Source organism: Phyllobates terribilis, unplaced genomic scaffold (assembly GCF_046119375.1).
Source record: "Phyllobates terribilis strain yellow unplaced genomic scaffold, ASM4611937v1 Scaffold_12__6_contigs__length_324123572, whole genome shotgun sequence".
NCBI lineage: Eukaryota > Metazoa > Chordata > Amphibia > Anura > Dendrobatidae > Phyllobates > Phyllobates terribilis.
Genome location: NW_027362772.1, coordinates 311,690,113 through 311,705,869, shown reverse-complemented (window position 1 = coordinate 311,705,869; position 15,757 = coordinate 311,690,113). Strand labels below are relative to the sequence as shown.

At 48.9% G+C, this 15,757-nt stretch overlaps 1 protein-coding gene across 9 annotated transcripts in view; it reads right to left on the bottom strand.

Moving 5' to 3' along the window:
- Positions 1-8,722, bottom strand: part of LOC141172846 (CMP-N-acetylneuraminate-beta-galactosamide-alpha-2,3-sialyltransferase 4-like) — a 479,971-nt gene extending 471,249 nt beyond the window's left edge. For 7 of the 9 annotated variants that reach the window (XM_073657416.1, XM_073657422.1, XM_073657414.1 and 4 more), the window contains exon 1: positions 8,635-8,722. The gene's annotated coding sequence lies outside the window, so the exon portion shown is untranslated. The remainder of the gene's footprint in view (positions 1-8,634) is intronic. The other 2 variants (XM_073657413.1, XM_073657425.1) reach the window with 2 other exon arrangements.
- Between the last annotated feature and the right edge of the window lie 7,035 nt (positions 8,723-15,757).

Sequence of the window (15,757 nt, the reverse complement as noted above, 5' to 3'; positions counted from 1 at the left end):
TTTAATAAATTTGCAAAAATTTCTACATTTCTGTTTTTTTTCAGTCCAGATGGGGTGCAGAGTGGACTGTAAGGAGTAAAACAATGAACTTTTTAGAATTTACCAAATGGCTGCAATGAAACAAAGAGTGAAAAGTGTAAAGGGGTCTGAATACTTTCCGTACACACTGTATATGACACACTGGATACAATCCATATACTGAACACTAGATACACTGTATACACTGCACATATTGGGTGTACTGAATTAAGATACACTGCATATAGTGACGATGCATATACTGGATACCCTGCATATAGTGACGATGCATATACTGGATACCCTGCATATAGTGACGATGCACATACTGGATACCCTGCATATAGTGACGATGCACATACTGATGGTACCAGGCAGGCGCCTGCACCGGCTGTGACGTCAATGCTTTAATATAACTGGAATCAGCCGTCTTGGGACAGCGATGAGTTTCTGAGCCCCCTCCACATGCTCTGACCCCACTGCAGGACGTATAGTTATGTCCATATGCATAAAACAGGTCGCCCACTCACACCGGATTGTCAACCCATTGACTAAAAATACCTGACTATAATTTCACCTTCCAACGATCTGTTAATCTTACAGGTTCACATACTTTTGCCACTCACTTACATGTGACATACGATCATTTTCCTAATTTAAAAAGTTCCGAAGTCTAATATTTTTGACTCATTTTTTTTTTTTATTTGGTTCTTTATCTACTTTTAGGACTGGTGTCAAAACCTGATGTAGTTTATTAGGCTAAATTTATGCAGAAATATGGAAAATTGTAAAGAGTTCAGAAACTCTCACTGTACATACCAGTCCTGACCAAAGGTTTTGAGACTGATACAACGTTGAGTTTTCACGAAGTTTGGCGGCTTCAGTGTTTATAGAACTTTTAGGGCTTGTTCACACACTGTGTTTTTCGCTGAGCATTTTTGCTGCGGAAAAAAAAAACCCACTGCATTTTACAGTATTGGCAAACAGTGAGATTTCTGAAATCCTCTGCACTCACTAAAGCCTCAATCAGACGTCCATTTTTTGCATTCGAGAACTATCCTTGGTTTTCACAGATTGCACTCGTACCTGTGAAAGTCTATGGGGCCATTCACATGTTTGTGATTTTTTTTTTTCTGGACGGAGGAAAATTGGCGGAGACATGTCTGATTTTGGATCTGGGAGTTGGACCAAAATCTGCAATGTAAGTCAATGGGTCTGTGAAAAAAAATTGGATGACATCTGAGTGCAGTCTGATTTTCATGGACTGTCAGAAAGGAGAAGATGGAGAAACTTTCACTTATTTTCTCCACGTAAAAAAAAAAAATTGTCACTACGTGAGAAAAAAGGATGTCTGAATGAGGCCTAAAAGAACGAAAAACACTGGAGCAGCAAAATGTGAAAAACAAAACTTGTGTCAGCCTCAAAACTTTTGGCCAAGACCACATATGGGATACATAACTAATATTATATATATATATATATATATATATATATATATATATATATACACACACAAATATATATATATATATATATATACAGTATAAAATGTACAGGAAACAATACAAATACATATATATATATATAAATAGAGAACTGCAAAATTTTAGGCAGATGTTGAAACATATTGCGCAGTAACAATGCTTAGAATAATAGAAATATAATATTTGCATTTTGTTAATTGATCAAAGTAAAGCTTCTGACTCTGCAGCATTTTTTTGTACACCTGCCCACTTTTGCATAGTACTGTATATATATATAGATATATAGATATATATATCTATATATATATATGTGTGTGTGTGTGTGTGTATATATATAATACAGACATATGTATAGGTATGTCTAATACAATACCCATGTATGTACATTACACATACTTGTACACATGCACATAAAATACAGACATATGTGATAAATACATATCTACAGACATAATATAATACACATACATAGATAATCTATAAATCATACACACATTTCTATAATACAAGGATATAACGCACATATAGTGCACCTATCTATATGACATAATTCACATGATGCCACCCGCCGGGCACACAGCACATGCAGCAGTATATTGGGGGCTGGGGCAGTATATTGGGGGCTGTGGCTGTATATTAGGGGCTGTGGCTGTATATTGGGGGCTGTGGCAGTATATTGGGGGCTGTGGCTGTATATTAGGGGCTGTGGCTGTATATTGGGGGCTGTGGCTGTATATTAGGGGCTGTGGCAGTATATTGTGTGCTGTGGCTGTATATTGGGGGCTGTGGCAGTATATTGGGGGCTGTGGCAGTATATTGGGGGCTGTGGCAGTATATTGGGGGCTGTGGCTGTATATTGGGGGCTGGGGCAGTATATTGGGGGCTGTGGCTGTATATTGGGGGCTGTGGCTGTATATTGGGGGCTGTGGCAGTATATTGGGGGCTGTGGCTGTATATTGGGGGCTGTGGCAGTATATTGGGGGCTGTGGCTGTATATTGGGGGCCGGGGCAGTATATTGGGGGCCGTGGCTGTATATTGGGGGCTGTGGCTGTATATTGGGGGCCGGGGCAGTATATTGAGGGCTGTGGCAGTATATTGGGGGCTGTGACTGTATATTGGGGGCTGGGGCAGTACATTGGGGGCTGGGGCAGTATATTGGGGGCTGTGGCAGTATATTGTGTGCTGTGGCAGTATATTGGGGGCTGTGGCAGTATATTAGGGGCTGTGGCTGTATATTGGGGGCTGGGGCAGTACATTGGGGGCTGTGGCAGTATATTAGGGGCTGTGGCAGTATATTGGGGGCTGTGGCTGTATATTGGGGGCTGTGGCAGTATATTGGGGGCTGTGGCAGTATATTGGGGGCTGGCGCAGTATATTGGGGGCTGTGGCAGTATATTAGGGGCTGTGGCTGTATATTGGGGGCTGTGGCAGTATATTGGGGGCTGTGGCAGTATATTGGGGGCTGTGGCAGTATATTGGGGGCTGTGGCAGTATATTGGGGGCTGTGGCAGTATATTGGGGGCTGGGGCAGTATATTGGGGGCTGTGGCAGTATATTAGAGGCTGTGGCTGTATATTGGGGGCTGTGGCTGTATATTGGGGGCTGTGGCAGTATATTGGCGGCTGTGGCAGTATATTGGCGGCTGTGGCAGTATATTGGCGGATATGGCAGTACATTGGGGGCTGTGGCTGTATATTGGGGGCTGTGGCTGTATATTGGGGGCTGTGGCAGTACATTGGGGGCTGTGGCAGTACATTGGGGGCTGTGGCTGTATATTGGGGGCTGTGGCTGTATATTGGGGGCTGTGGCAGTATATTAGGGGCTGTGGCTGTATATTGGGGGCTGTGGCAGTATATTGGGGGCTGTGGCAGTATATTGGAGCTGTGGCTGTATATTGGGGGTTGTGGCAGTATATTGGGGGCTGTGGCAGTATATTGGGGGCTGTGGCAGTATATTGGGGGCTGTGGCTGTATATTGGGGGCTGGGGCAGTACATTGGGGGCTGTGGCAGTATATTGGGGGCTGTGGCAGTATATTGGGGGCTGTGGCAGTATATTGGGGGCTGGGGCAGTATATAGGGGGCTGTGGCAGTATATTAGGGGCTGTGGCAGTATATTAGGGGCTGTGGCTGTATATTGGGGGCTGTGGCAGTATATTGGGGGCTGTGGCTGTATATTGGGGGCTGTGGCAGTAAATTGGGGGCTGTGCCAGTATATTGGGGGCTGTGGCAGTACATTGGGGGCTGTGGCAGTACATTGGGGGCTGTGGCAGTACATTGGGGGTTGTGGCAGTATATTGGGGGTTGTGGCAGTATATTGGGGGCTGTGGCAGTATATTGGGGCTGTGGCAGTATATTGGGGGCCGTGGCTGTATATTGGAGCTGTGGCTGTATATTGGGGGCTGTGGCAGTATATTGGGGGCTGTGGCTGTATATTGGAGCTGTGGCAGTATATTGGGGGCTGTGGCTGTATATTGGGGGCTGTGGCAGTATATTGGAGCTGTGGCAGTACAGTCATGGCCAAAAGTATTGAGAATGAGACAAATAGTAATTTTTCCAAAGTTTACTGCTTCATTTTTTGTAATGGCAATTTGCATATACTCCTGAATGTCAAAGAGTGATCTGCTTAACAGCAATTACTGTACTTGCAAAGTCAATATTTGCCCAGAAAATGAACTTTAACCCCCAAAACACATTTCAACATCATTGCAGTCCTGCCTTAAAAGGAGCAGCTAACATCGTTTTAGTGATTGATCCATTAACATAGGTGTGGGTGTTGATGAGAACAGGGCTGGCGATCAATCAGTCATGATTAAGTAAGAATGACATCACTGGACACTTTAAAAGGAGGCTGGTTCTTGGTATCATTGTTTCTCTTCAGTTAACCATGGTTATCTCTAAAGAAACACGTGCAGCCATCATTGCACTGCACAAAAATGGCCTAACAGGGAAGAGCATCGCAGCTGCAAAGATTGCACCTCAGTCAACAATCTATCGCATCATCAAGAACTTCAAGGAGAGAGCTTCCATTGTTGTCAAAAAGGCTCCAGGGCGCCCAAGAAAGACCAGCAAGCGCCAGGACCGTATCTTAAAACTGTTTCAGCTGCGGGATCGGACTACCAGCAGTGCCGAGCTTGCACAGGAATGGCAGCAGGCTGGTGTGAGTGCTTCTGCACGCACTGTGAGGCAGAGACTCTTTGAGCAAGGGCTGGTTTCAAGGAGGGCAGCAAAGAAGCCTCTTCTCTCCAGAAAAAACATCAGGGACCGACTGATATTCTGCAAAAGGTACAGGGAGTGGACTGCTGAGGACTGGGGCAAAGTCATTTTCTCTGATGAATCCCCTTTTGGATTGTTTTGGACATCTGGAAAACAGCTTATTCGGAGAAGAAGAGGTGAGCGCTACCACCAGTCTTGTCTCATGCCAACTGTAAAGCATCCTGAAACCATTCATGTGTGGGGTTGCTTCTCAGCCAAGGGAATCGGCTCACTCACAGTCTTGCCTAAAAACACAGCCATGAATAAAGAATGGTACCAGAATGTCCTCCAAGAGCAACTTCTCCCAACTGTCCAAGAGCAGTTTGGCGCCCAACAATGCCTTTTCCAGCATGATGGAGCACCTTGCCATAAAGCAAAGGTGATAACTAAATGGCTCATGGAACAAAACATAGAGATTTTGGGTCCATGGCCTGGAAACTCCCCAGATCTTAATCCCATTGAGAACTTGTGGTCAATCATCAAGAGACGGGTGGACAAACAAAAACCAACAAATTCTGGCAAAATGCAAGCATTGATTATGCAAGAATGGACTGCTATCAGTCAGGATTTGGTCCAAAAGTTGATTGAGAGCATGCCAGGGAGAATTACAGAGGTCTTGAAGAAGAAGGGGCAACACTGCAAATATTGACTTGCTGCATTAACTCATTCTAACTGTCAATATAACCTATTGGTACTCATAATATGATTGCAATTATATTTCTGTATGTGATATAAACATCAGACAAACACGAATAAAAACCAGAGGCCAGCAGATCATGTGAAAATATAATTTTGGTGTCATTCTCAAAACTTTTGGCCATGACTGTATATTGGGGGCTGTGGCTGTATATTGGGGGCTGTGGCAGTACATTGGGGGTTGTGGCAGTATATTGGGGGCTGTGGCAGTATATTGGGGGCTGTGGCAGTATATTGGGGGCTGTGGCAGTATATTGGGGGCTGTGGCTGTATATTGGAGCTGTGGCAGTATATTGGGGGCTGTGGCTGTATACTGGGGGCTGTGGCAGTATATTGGGGGCTGTGGCAGTACATTGGGGGTTGCGGCAGTATATTGGGGGTTGTGGCAGTATATTGGGGGCTGTGGCAGTATATTGGGGGCTGTGGCAGTATATTGGGGGCTGTGGCTGTATATTGGAGCTGTGGCAGTATATTGGGGGCTGTGGCTGTATATTGGGGGCTGTGGCAGTATATTGGGGGCTGTGGCAGTACATTGGGGGTTGTGGCAGTATATTGGGGGCTGTGGCAGTATATTGGGGGCTGTGGCAGTATATTGGGGGCTGTGGCAGTATATTGGGGGCTGTGGCTGTATATTGGAGCTGTGGCAGTATATTGGGGGCTGTGGCTGTATATTGGGGGCTGTGGCAGTATATTGGGGGCTGTGGCAGTACATTGGGGGTTGTGGCAGTATATTGGGGGCTGTGGCAGTATATTGGGGGTTGTGGCAGTATATTGGAGCTGTGGCTGTATATTGGGGCTGTGGCAGTATATTGGAGCTGTGGCTGTATATTGGGGGCTGTGGCAGTATATTGGGGGCTGTGGCTGTATATTGGGGGCTGTGGCTGTATATTGGAGCTGTGGCAGTATATTGGAGCTGTGGCTGTATATTGAGGGCTGTGGCAGTATATTGGGGGCTGTGGCTGTATATTGGGGCTGTGGCTGTATATTAGGGGCTGTGGCAGTATATTGGCAGCTGTGGCAGTATATTGGGGGCTGTGGCTGTATATTAGGGGCTGTGGCTGTATATTGAGGGCTGTGGCAGTATATTGGGGGCTGTGGCTGTATATTGGAGCTGTGGCTGTATATTGGGGGCTGTGGTAGTATATTGGGGGCTGTGGCAGTATATTGGGGGCTGTGGCTGTATATTGGAGCTGTGGCTGTATATTGGGGGCTGCGGCTGTATATTGGGGGCTGGGGCAGTATATTGGCGGCTGTGGCTGTATATTGGGGGCTGTGGCAGTATATTGGGGGCTGTGGCAGTATATTGGGGGCTGTGGCAGTATATTGGGGACTGTGGCAGTATATTGGGGGCTGTGGCAGTATATTGGGGCTGTGGCTGTATATTGGGGGCTGGGGCAGTATATTGGGGGCTGTGGCAGTATATTGGGGGCTGTGGCTGTATATTGGAGCTGTGGCAGTATATTGGGGGCTGTGGCTGTATATTGGGGGCTGTGGCAGTATATTGGGGGCTGTGGCAGTACATTGGGGGTTGTGGCAGTATATTGGGGGTTGTGGCAGTATATTGGGGGCTGTGGCAGTATATTGGGGGCTGTGGCAGTATATTGGGGGCTGTGGCAGTATATTGGAGCTGTGGCAGTATATTGGGGGCTGTGGCTGTATATTGGGGGCTTTGGCAGTATATTGGGGGCTGTGGCAGTACATTGGGGGTTGTGGCAGTATATTGGGGGCTGTGGCAGTATATTGGGGGTTGTGGCAGTATATTGGAGCTGTGGCTGTATATTGGGGCTGTGGCAGTATATTGGAGCTGTGGCTGTATATTGGGGGCTGTGGCAGTATATTGGGGGCTGTGGCTGTATATTGGAGCTGTGGCAGTATATTGGGGGCTGTGGCTGTATATTGGGGGCTGTGGCAGTAAATTGGGGGCTGTGCCAGTATATTGGGGGCTGTGGCAGTACATTGGGGGCTGTGGCAGTACATTGGGGGTTGCGGCAGTATATTGGGGGTTGTGGCAGTATATTGGGGGCTGTGGCTGTATATTGGGGGCTGTGGCTGTATATTGGGGGCTGTGGCTGTATATTGGAGCTGTGGCAGTATATTGGAGCTGTGGCTGTATATTGAGGGCTGTGGCTGTATATTGGGGGCTGTGGCAGTATATTGGGGGCTGTGGCTGTATATTGGAGCTGTGGCAGTATATTGGAGCTGTGGCTGTATATTGAGGGCTGTGGCAGTATATTGGGGGCTGTGGCTGTATATTGGGGCTGTGGCAGTATATTGGAGCTGTGGCTGTATATTGGGGGCTGTGGCAGTATATTGGAGCTGTGGCTGTATATTGGGGGTTGTGGCAGTATATTGGGGGCTGTGGCAGTATATTGGGGGCTGTGGCAGTATATTGGAGCTGTGGCTGTATATTGGGGGCTGTGGCAGTATATTGGGGGCTGTGGCAGTATATTGGAGCTGTGGCTGTATATTGGGGGCTGTGGTAGTATATTGGGGGCTGTGGCAGTATATTGGGGGCTGTGGCTGTATATTGGAGCTGTGGCTGTATATTGGGGGCTGCGGCTGTATATTGGGGGCTGGGGCAGTATATTGGCGGCTGTGGCTGTATATTGGGGGCTGTGGCAGTATATTGGGGGCTGTGGCTGTATATTGGGGGCTGGGGCAGTATATTGGGGGCTGTGGCAGTATATTGGGGGCTGTGGCAGTATATTGGAGCTGTGGCTGTATATTGGGGGCTGTGGCTGTATATTGGGGGCTGTGGCAGTATATTGGGGGCTGTGGCAGTATATTGGAGCTGTGGCTGTATATTGGGGGCTGTGGCTGTATATTGGAGCTGTGGCTGTATATTGGGGGCTGCGGCTGTATATTAGGGGCTGGGGCAGTATATTGGCGGCTGTGGCTGTATATTGGGGGCTGTGGCAGTATATTGGGGGCTGTGGCAGTATATTGGGGGCTGTGGCTGTATATTGGGGGCTGGGGCAGTATATTGGGGGCTGGGGCAGTATATTGGGGGCTGTGGCAGTATATTGTCTCCGCCATCTCCGGGCCCTGGGCTCGGGGTCTGCACACACCGCCGCATCCCGGGGCTCCTGCTCCGGTGCCCGCTGCTCCTCTCCTGGCACAGCAGCCGCCCAGCAGAACAATGGGCAGTGCCAGCCTCCATTCTCCGCACAGCCCGGGACTCACCAGCGCCGCCGCCTCCCGCTCCCCGGTACTCGGTGCCTGCAGACTGGGCAGAGAACAAACCCGGCTGCTCCGGGGGAGGAGACGAGAGGAGGAGGGAGGCTGATAATACTGACAGCATGGTGAGAGGAAGGAGGGGCACAGATATCACTGGAGGGGGCCCAGATATCACTGGAGGGGGCCCAGATATCACTGGAGGAGGCACAGACATCACTGGAGGGGGCACAGATATCACTGGAGGGGGCACAGACATCACTGGAGGGGGCACAGATATCACTGGAGGGGGCACAGACATCACTGGAGGGGGCACAGATATCACTGGAGGAGGCACAGACATCACTGGAGGGGGCACAGATATCACTGGAGGGGGCACAGACATCACTGGAGGGGGCACAGACATCACTGGAGGAGGCACAGACATCACTGGAGGGGGCACAGATATCACTGGAGGGGGCACAGACATCACTGGAGGGGGCACAGATATCACTGGAGGGGGCACAGATGCCACTGGAGGGGGCACAGACATCACTGGAGGGGCACAGACATCACTGGAGGGGCACAGATATCACTGGAGGGGGGCACAGACATCACTGGAGGGGCACAGACATCACTGGAGGGGGCACAGACATCACTGGAGGGGCACAGACATCACTGGAGGGGCACAGACATCACTGGAGGGGACACAGACATCACTGGAGGGGGCACATACATCACTGCTGGGTGCACAGATATCACTGCTGGGTGCACAGATATCACTGGAGGGGCACAGATATCACTGGAGGGGGGCACAGACATCACTGGAGGGGCACAGACATCACTGGAGGGGGCACAGACATCACTGGAGGGGGCACAGACATCACCGGAGGGGGCACAGACATCACTGCTGGGTGCACAGATATCACTGGAGGGGCACAGATATCACTGGAGGGGGGCACAGACATCACTGGAGGGGGGCACAGACATCACTGGAGGGGGCACAGACATCACTGGAGGGGCACAGACATCACTGGAGGGGGCACAGACATCACCGGAGGGGGCACAGACATCACTGCTGGGTGCACAGACATCACTGGAGGGGCACAGACATCACTGGAGGGGACACAGACATCACTGGAGGGGGCACAGACATCACCGGAGGGGGCACAGACATCACTGCTGGGTGCACAGACATCACTGGAGGGGCACAGACATCACTGGAGGGGCACAGACATCACTGGAGGGGGCACAGACAGCACTGGAGGGGCACAGATATCACTGGAGGGGGCACAGACATCACTGGAGGGGCACAGACATCACTCAAGGGTCACAGACATCACTGGAGGGGAGCACAGACATCACTGGAGGGGAGCACAGACATCACTGGAGGGGAGCACAGACATCACTGGAGGGGGCACAGACATCACTGGAGGGGCACAGACATCACTGGAGAGGGCACAGACATCACTGGAGAGGGCACAGACATCACCGGAGGGGGCACAGACATCACTGGAGGGGCACAGACATCACTCAAGGGTCACAGACATCACTGGAGGGGAGCACAGACATCACTGGAGGGGCACAGACATCACTGGAGGGGGCACAGACATCATTGGAGGGGCACACACATCACTGGAGAGGGCACAGACATCACTGGAGGGGGCACAGATATCACTGGAGGGGGCACAGACATCACTGGAGGGGGCACAGATATCACTGGAGGAGGCACAGACATCACTGGAGGGGGCACAGATATCACTGGAGGGGGCACAGACATCACTGGAGGGGGCACAGACATCACTGGAGGAGGCACAGACATCACTGGAGGGGGCACAGATATCACTGGAGGGGGCACAGACATCACTGGAGGGGGCACAGATATCACTGGAGGGGGCACAGATGCCACTGGAGGGGGCACAGACATCACTGGAGGGGCACAGACATCACTGGAGGGGCACAGACATCACTGGAGGGGCACAGACATCACTGGAGGGGGCACAGACATCACTGGAGGGGCACAGACATCACTGGAGGGGCACAGACATCACTGGAGGGGACACAGACATCACTGGAGGGGGCACATACATCACTGCTGGGTGCACAGATATCACTGCTGGGTGCACAGATATCACTGGAGGGGCACAGATATCACTGGAGGGGGGCACAGACATCACTGGAGGGGCACAGACATCACTGGAGGGGGCACAGACATCATTGGAGGGGCACAGACATCACTGGAGAGGGCACAGACATCACTGGAGGGGGCACAGACATCACAGGAGGGGCACAGATATCACTGGAGGGGGCACAGACATCACTGGAGGGGCACAGACATCACTGGAGGGGGCCCAGATGTCACAGGAGGGGGGCACAGACATCACTGGAGGGGCACAGACATCACAGGAGGGGCACAGACATCACTGGAGGGGGCACAGACATCACTGGAGGGGGCACAGATATCACAGGAGGCGGCCCAGATATCACAGGAGGGGGGCACAGACATCACTGGAGGGGCACAGACATCACTGGAGGGGGCACAGACATCACTGGAGGGGGCACAGACATCACTGGAGGGGGCACAGATATCACAGGAGGGGCACAGACATCACTGGAGGGGGCACAGATATCACTGGAGGGGGCCCAGATATCACAGGAGGGGCACAGATATCACTGGAGGGGGCCCAGATATCACAGGAGGGGGGCACAGACATCACTGGAGGGGGCCCAGATATCACAGGAGGGGGGCACAGACATCACTGGAGGGGGCACAGATATCACAGGAGGGGCACAGACATCACTGGAGGGGGCACAGATATCACTGGAGGGGGCACAGACATCACTGGAGGGGCACAGACATCACTGGAGGGGCACAGACATCACTGGAGGGGGCCCAGACATCACTGGAGGGGGCACAGATATCACTGGAGGGGCACAGACATCACTGGAGGGGGCACAGATATCACTGGAGGGGGCACAGATATCATTCGAGGGGGCACACATCACTGGAGGGGGCACAGACATCACTGGAGGGGCACAGATATCACTGGAGGGGCACAGACATCACTGGAGGGGCACAGATATCATTGGAGGGGCACAGACATAAAGCTAACAAGAAAATATACTACATCTAAAACATACAGTTTATTATTTATGTGTTAAAAGTCTATTACATATACACAAATAGAAAAGATCTAGATGCCGCTTACATATGTCCGAAATATCCCTCTTAAGTTGGTGTGAGAAGAAAAAAGACAAAATATTTACAGTCTTCAGGGTCCTGAAGGGAAACTGCACCCTGCTGAGCCGCAGAGGTTGGCACCATGTTGTGGAAATGGCGCCCCCGCTCAATGGTGGCTGACCCTAGCATACCCTATTTGTTAATAAGGCCGGGTTCACACTAGCATATGGCATCCGATGCAATATACTAATGACACTCGGCTCCAGCTCTGCTGCGAACGAGAGCCGAGTGTCACATGAGAGAATCTCAGAACCGGTGCAGAGGAGACAGCGAGAATAATTCCTCCATCTCCTCCATTACCTGTAGATCAGACTGCACCCGGATGACATCTGAGTGCAGTGCCATGTTACACATGCAGCCATAGACTTGTACAAGTGCGGGTGAGGCGAGTCTCGCTGCCAAATCAGCATGAGGAAATAATAGAATAACATTTCTCTGAGTGTAACACAATGTTTTTATCGCTCAGCACTCGGCCACGTTATACACTATGTGACCCCGGCCTACAATACATAGATACATAATGGAATGGAAGGCAGAAAAATCACAGGAAATATTATAAAAGATGCCATCTATTATATAGAGTCATTACACGCAGAGGGATCTATTATATAGAGTCATTACACGCAGAGGGATCTATTATATAGAGTCATTACACACAGAGGGATCTATTATATAGAGTCATTACACGCAGAGGGATCTATTATATAGAGTCATTACACACAGAGGGATCTATTATATAGAGTCATTACACACAGAGAGATCTATTATATAGAGTCATTACACACAGAGGGATCTATTATATAGAGTCATTACACGCAGAGGGATCTATTATATAGAGTCATTACACACAGAGGGATCTATTATATAGAGTCATTACACACAGAGGGATCTATTATAGAGTCATTACACGCAGAGGGATCTATTATATAGAGTCATTACACACAGAGGGATCTATTATATAGAGTCATTACACGCAGAGGGATCTATTATATAGAGTCATTACACGCAGAGGGATCTATTATATAGAGTCATTACACGCAGAGGGATCTATTATATAGAGTCATTACACACAGAGGGATCTATTATATAGAGTCATTACACACAGAGGGATCTATTATATAGAGTCATTACACACAGGGGGATGTATTATATAGAGTCATTACACACAGGGGGATGTATTATATAGAGTCATTACACGCAGGGGGATGTATTATATAGAGTCATTACACGCAGAGGGATCTATTATATAGAGCCATTACACACAGAGGGATCTATTATATAGAGTCATTACACACAGAGGGATCTATTACATAGAGTCATTACACACAGGGGGATGTATTATATAGAGTCATTACACGCAGAGGGATCTATTATATAGAGTCATTACACGCAGAGGGATCTATTATATAGAGTCATTACACGCAGAGGGATATATTATATAGAGTCATTACACACAGAGGGATCTATTATATAGAGTCATTACACACAGAGGGATATATTATATAGAGTCATTACACGCAGAGGGATCTATTATATAGAGTCATTACACACAGAGGGATCTATTATATAGAGTCATTACACGCAGAGGGATATATTATATAGAGTCATTACACACAGAGGGATCTATTATATAGAGTCATTACACGCAGAGGGATCTATTATATAGAGTCATTACACACAGAGGGATCTATTATATAGAGTCATTACACACAGAGGGATCTATTATATAGAGTCATTACACGCAGAGAGATATATTATATAGAGTCATTACACACAGAGGGATCTATTATATAGAGTCATTACACACAGAGGGATCTATTATATAGAGTCATTACACACAGAGGGATCTATTATATAGAGTCATTACACGCAGAGGGATCTATTATATAGAGTCATTACACGCAGAGGGATCTATTATATAGAGTCATTACACGCAGAGGGATCTATTATATAGAGTCATTACACGCAGAGGGATCTATTATATAGAGTCATTACACGCAGAGGGATCTATTATGAAGAGTCATTACACGCAGAGGGATCTATTATGAAGAGTCATTATACACAGAGGGATCTATTATATAGAGTCATTACATGCAGAGGGATCTATTATATAGAGTCATTACACACAGAGGGATCTATTATATAGAGTCATTACACACAGAGGGATCTATTATATAGAGTCATTACACGCAGAGGGATCTATTATATAGAGTCATTACACGCAGAGGGATCTATTATATAGAGTCATTACACGCCGAGGGATCTATTATATAGAGTCATTACACACAGAGGGATCTATTATATAGAGTCTGTGATGAACCTGTAGCCGCCATCTTGGTAATGATAAATCATATCCAGGGATGGCCACACTTCAGCAGCCCCCACCCTTGGGACCTTCTGTTAAAACGTCAACTAGATAGTTTCCCCCCATCCAGGCTCCTGTAAGATAAGAAGCCTACTTAACACTTGAATGCTAGGAGCTTCAAAGACTTCGAGAGGAAACACAGCCAGCAGGGGGGGGTGCTTCGTCTATCTGTACCTGACCATTTGTCCCATAGGACTAGTTTCTTTGTCTGTCACAAGCATGGAGGCATAAGATATAGAAACATGAATAGTACACGCATGTTGCGTGGGATGGGCCAATAAAAAAATATCACGGCGTCCCGGAGCCATTGCGCACACAAGCCTCCGCGGTAGACGTTTGTACGTGCTCTGGAAGCCAAGATATAGCGCGGAGCCATTCCTGAGGACCGTATGGTATCATAATTGATATCAAAAGGTCGGTTACGGCGGCCCGAATCCATGGGAACCCCTGGGGGTATCATGAGACCATCCCAGAAGAAGTTATTGGGTTCCATAGAATTTGGGCTTCTGATCGAAGTTAGACCTGAGGGTGGAGACTGAGCCAGCTGACCTCACCAGCAGTGGGCGGGACGGGGCAGGTAAGATAGCAGGACAGACAAGAGACAAGTCAGTCTTGACCCAAGAGTGGTGTGCTGAACATCTGAGCACCAGCTGAGGCCACCAAGGGGAGGAGCAGTTTGACCATGCGGTGGTAGGCCTCAGCCTGTAACAAAGAACCGTGCCTGCGACCGCAGAATCCTCTCCCTGCGTCACAAGAAAATCAAGAAACCGGTAACTGATATGCTGTGGTGATTCTGTGTGTTGTATTCCATTGTTGTATAGTTTAGCCTGACCTTATACCTGTGTATATTTAGTTGTATATCGTGTATCTAGTGTATTATTATAATCAATTACCTCAAGTAATTGTGGGCCTGCCTTTTATTCTGCATAACGAACGCACGTCCGTGTGAGCTCGGCTCAAGCCAAAAACGCTACCCAGGGTTGGTTCCTGACCCGATATAGGCCCATTCACGGACTGGGCGTATATCTAAAATAGGGACTGGTGGCAGCATACCAACTGGGGATTGGGGAAGGCTGGTAGTGACGGTCGGAGGTTCAGATATATATATTCCTGGCGCGGCCAAGGAAGATATATATACCGCCCTCACTACAGAGGGCCCCGATACCCAGTAGGTTACAGGACAGTCTCCCTGGCGACCGCTTATCCTAGGTGCAGTTCCTTGACTGACCTGAGGCTAAGAGGGCGCTAGCGAGTTGTGCTGTGTAGTGACGTTACGGTTTAGTGACGTTGAAGGGATAACACACTACCGTGTTCCCTGCGCTGGTTGCAGCTTCCTGGCACTACTTTCTCTAGGTGCAGTACCTTGACTGACCTGAGAGGTAAGGGGGCGCCAGAGAGCTGCACCCACCGGCCGGCTTTCATCACATTGGTGGCAGAGCGGTGGGATTGCAGAATAATAGTGTTGTGGGACCCCTACTCCCAGGCACTAAAGACTGCCAGTGGTAACTTCCACTGCTGGAGTCTTAAGGTCAGCCCAACGTTAGACG